Consider the following 5,078-nt stretch of genomic DNA (forward strand, 5'->3'; position numbering starts at 1 on the left):
AGGTGCCTGGAGTAGTTGCAGGGCTCTGGTCTTTGTATCTTGCTCGTCCTTTCTACACAGCAAATATCCTGAGACAACCCCAAGGAGATGCAGTGGTGGGTAACGGAAGCCGAGGTTGGACCAAGCTCCTAGCAGGGTGCTAGCCTTCTCCCTAAATCCCACATCTTTCCCTGAGCCTGCAGATGCCCTGATGCCTCCTCCCTGCTCTGCTCATCCCCTGCACCATCACATGGCAGGACCCGGGCGGAAACCTCACATTGAGATTTTCCTGCCAAAAAAAAAGTTAAAATCTGATTTTAAAATGAGACTGCAGAGGAAACCCAGGTCTCAGCTGATGGTCGGGGGGGTGGGAGAGAGGAAAGCCCTGTTACGGTGTTGTTGCAAATTCACTCTTCTCACTGCACTTGATTTCCTCCCTCTCCCCTTCTCTAAAGACTTTTCTCACTAGTCTTCCCAAATCCACAGCTGAGACTTTGCCGCCTCGTTCCCACCCAAGGGAGATGTGCTAACACATCCCGCCCTGGATGGAAGCCCATTGCTTGGGAACTGGTGTCCCCCCCCTCGGGAATGCGGAGATGAAGAGGATGCTATCTAGGCTACCTCCGGTTGCCCTGGCAACCACCAAGCCGGAAATCCCTATAGCCAAAAATCAAGGACTAATTAAAAAATAATACAAGAGCGAGGTGTTTGAAAGTTCGTTGTTTGATGGAGTCAGGAAACATCCCCCCTGTTCATGCTGCGCTCCTCGGCCTCCCCAAACATCTCATTTGGCAAAGCATCAGCTGAAATGCAGCTGGAATCGGCGCTGAAGACCCAAAGTCACCCAATGAAGCTTAACTAAGAAGTGCAGAAACCCCAGGTTGTCTCTACGGTGGTGTGAAGAGAAAGAAATTGCTCCAGAAGGGGATGAAAGCCACCTAAGACCAGACCCATTCTTGGAGATGCCCCATCTCTCCCTTGACCATGGTGGAGCGGGACACCTGCTCTCCTTGGGCTGTTGGTTCCCACCCCACGCCTGGCTGCCTCCTCCAAACCCAAGTCCCACCCAGCAACCAGGTGCACCCAGGATGAATCAATTCAGCTCACTCATCCAACAAAAAAACCCTCATTTTCCTTTTCCCCCTTTGGTGAGTCAGTTTTCCAGCAAATCGGGCTGTCCAGCCACGGGATTAGCAGCTCTGACACAGGAATGGGGAAAACAGGACCCATCTGTTCAACAGCAGATCGGGTATGACATGAAACCCTGTGTGTCTAAGATGCGGTGGACTGATCCCGGTAATTTCCAGGTTTCTTGCCAATGTGTTGCTGGATTAATTCTGGGTTAACAACACATAGAGCAACCTTTAAAGGAAAAAGGCAAAAAGGAAAGGCTGGAGTCTGCCTATCGCAAATAGAGTTGCTGTTCTAGCAAAGGACGGAGGAGTTGGATTAGCAACAATATTTCATCAGGAAGAAAATTTAGGGATTGTCTTCTGTCTCTTGCATCAGCCAAGTGAACAAAAAGCAAAGACTTTATAGCAAAGCCCACAAGGCCCACTTGGCTGCATTCACTAATTGGGGGCAGGGGAAAGGGAACGCTATTGGAAAGCGAAACAAGCTGCATAGGTTATGATAGAGGCCATAAATCCTCCAGACTGCAAAAAAAAAAAAAAAAAAAAAAAGATAGTTGGCTCTTTCTTTCTTTAAATACTTGGGAGGCTCCGAGAGGCAGCTGGGATCTGGAGCAGCAGGATGCTCCTGAGTTCCTTCTCCAACAACAAAAATGCTTTAGAGACCTTCCCCCCCCCATCCCCCCATTAATTATTCTGTAAAATAGGAATAATTATTGAATAAAGTGTAGCAACAGCTACACTTTTCCAGTCTGGACTCTGCCGGGCTGAGTCCAAATGACGCCACAGATGCAATCGCAGCCCGGTCTCCAGATCCCACGCGCCAATGTGAGCCGACAGCAAAGCTGGTTCAAACCAGCCAACAACCAGAGACTATTAATCCCTTAACTCGCAAGCACACACCCCTCACGTGATAGAGAAACTGCTGCTGAGGTTACTCTTTCTTTTTTTTTTTTTTTTTTTGTGTGAATCCATTGAAAGTAAAGGTCATCCAAGCTTTTACTCTGCCTGCTTCAGACTGCCTCTTCCCTGCAGAAGGGGTCCCCACATGCATGCCGCAAAGAGCTGTGTTTACTCCTTCTGTAAAGCTTATTAAACCAAATAATGCTTCCTCACAAAGGAGTTTTGGTGTAAAGGGGAACAGGGCTTTCTGACCCATTTTTGTTGGTTGCCGGTTTGGGGTACGCTTTGCAAATACCGGTCCTGGTTTTAGTATTTGTGACTTCTTGGATTTAGGGAGGGGAGAGCTAATGAGAATCCAAGAAGTATCTGCTATTTAGGTTTGATCCTGCATTTGCTTAGGTGGGTTTGGGGGAGTTCAGTGGAGTTACTCTAGGTGTCAGTGACAGCAGGATGAGAATTAGTCCCTTGGCTCTTCTAAATTCAGCTTGATTGCACGGAGCCCTCCATCAGGAGCCATTGCACAAGTCACTTTTGAGTGATAAGTTATCACCCTTCACTTCACACTGATGGTTTTATCAGTGGGAATTGCAAAGCTGCTTAGACAGCAGAGCCATCCCCAATTACCCATCAGGATATAAAGAAGGGGATGTGCAACCCAGTCTCCTTCTCCTCACCCTATTTCCCCCACCAACGCATGCAAGCATTGGGATGGGGGAAAACTCAGCCACTGGGACGGTGCCTTTAGCCCTTATGGCTCAATGTAAAGAGACGTCGAGGGCCTGAACAGGAGATAAAATCATCCTGTAGGTGCCTGAATGCTTTTTGCTCCATTTTCCCGCTCACTGGGGAAAATCAGAATTAAATGCAGGGAATGAGGAAAAAAAAAAGAAAATATTTCTCTATGAATTCCTTTCTGCTTTAATGAGTTCTAATAATGGATGTGAAAGCACCTCCTCTGCATTCAGTCAAGAGCCTCACCACCAAAGGGGGAGTCGTTAGCAAGTAATGAACCCAGTGGTATCAGGAATCTACATTACCAGGCTATGCAAGAATAATATACAATAGGCACCAAACTGGGGACGGAAAGAAAAAGTCGTCTCTCCTCCCTCAATGCAGAGACGTGGTGGTATTTAAGGCAGAGCAGGGTGGGTGATGTGATGGGGACGGGTGGGCTCAGGACGGGGTTTCCCCTCTCTGACCTGTGGGTCCCTGGGGATCACAGGAGGTAGCCAAGACAAGCAGATCTTGAGTCAGTGGTTTATTTGCTCTGCAGGGTGCTTTGTCCCTGTTCAAGTGATTTCAAGAGGGGACAAAACTGCCATAAAGAGAGGTGAGATGCTGCTCCCAGATCTGGACAAGAACCACATTGCTCTGCACCAAGTCTATCTTTGCAAGACTTGAATCTCACCCAAAAAATCATGGAATTTGGGGTGTGGACAGCCAGAAGGGCCAACGAAGGCAAGAACAAGACACCGTTCCTCATTTTCCCCATGTCTCAGTTATCTGCGTTCACTTTTCTCAGCTCCGGACATAGAGAAACTGCTGAGCCCAAACCACAATCTCCCATCCTTCAGGGAGAAGAATGGATCTCCCATCCTTCAGGGAGATTTTCATGGATGTTACAGGGGATGGGATAGATAAGATTAGCAAGAGCAAAGCCAAATTAAGCATCAGAAGCATTTCACAACCCCAAAGCCAAAACCAAGCAGCCCCTCAACCCACCTGCAGAGAAGATATATGGGATTGATCGAGAGGGAACCCAGCCCCTCCAAATCCTACAGCTTCACACTATGGGTTTGTTTTCAAACATGTGATGCCCCTTGCTCAGCTGAAACCACCTCTGCCCTATTTTTTTCTTTAAAATTAAAAAAAAAAAAAATTATCCTTTCTTTAGAAAAGAAATGGAGAGCCCTATTAAAATAGTCTTTGCTCCAACTGTTAATGTCACAAATCCCATCTGCTTTGCGAGAGGCCATGGGTAATTTATCATCCTAGTGTTTAAACAGCTAATAGTTTATTCCACTTGTGCAATCTCTCCCCCCGCATCCCTCAGCCCTCCCAAGGAGGAAATCAAGGCGCGGCGCGGTGTATTTTGGGCTCTGACAAAAGAAAACCTGTGCGGGCAGGTCTGCCAGCCCATACGGCGAGTTCCAGCTGATTTACATAGGCGGCTGAAATATGGACAATTTCTGCCGCCCCGAGAGCTGCTTGCCTCAAAAAGCCACATCTTGGAAGCAAACAGCGGCCCAACTCCCGGGAATTTCACCTCGAGTGCGAAAAAGTCGGTGCGACCTCCAGCACGGGCAAATTAGGAATTAAATCACCGCGGCACCAGGGTTTTGCACAAAAATCCCCCTTCCCCGCTCAGCCCAGGAAGCTGTCAGGTTAATAGTGGTTTTATTCGGGGATGGGGAAATAGTCTCCCGTGGCTTTTGAAAGCAATTTTGCTCGCCAGCCTCACGCTGAGCTGCGCTTGTGCCCGGAGGAGGCGTTCCCAAAAGGAAATGAAGTTTGCCAAGCCTCCGGAGCGGAGGCATCCTGGCCCCACCGTTGCCTCCTGGCTATGCCAGCTGCAGGACCGCTCAAAATGGGACACACCAGTTCCCAGCAGCCCGGGATCAAACAAGGTGCCCGCAAGGGATGCAGGAGCTCAGGGCTTTCTCCTGCTCCAGCATCACCCCGGGGGTGACCACCCCAAATCCTCTTACCCCCCGACAGCCCCTGGCTCCCGTCCTCCCCCTCTGCTTTGTACCAGCGAGCGTTTCCAGGAACAGGAGGTCTCACTATCCCGGCACTTGCTGAGCGTAACACAGACCTCATCTCAGCCGGGAACACAAATATTTTTCTTAATCGCCTCAAACTCAGCCCCAACAGGATCTTTATCATAAACCCAGCGACACATCCCAGAATGGGAGGTCTCCGTTGCAGAGGAGTTATTTTTGGCACAAATAGGTTTACGAACCAGCCCTTCGGCATTGCGCTTCACAGCAAAGGGAGAAGCTTACACCGAGTTTTACGCCAACCCTACTGCTTTTTGCTGTAGAGGGACCTGGTGAAGCTACCGAC

Source organism: Fulmarus glacialis, unplaced genomic scaffold (assembly GCF_000690835.1).
Source record: "Fulmarus glacialis isolate BGI_N327 unplaced genomic scaffold, ASM69083v1 scaffold10546, whole genome shotgun sequence".
Taxonomy (NCBI): domain Eukaryota; kingdom Metazoa; phylum Chordata; class Aves; order Procellariiformes; family Procellariidae; genus Fulmarus; species Fulmarus glacialis.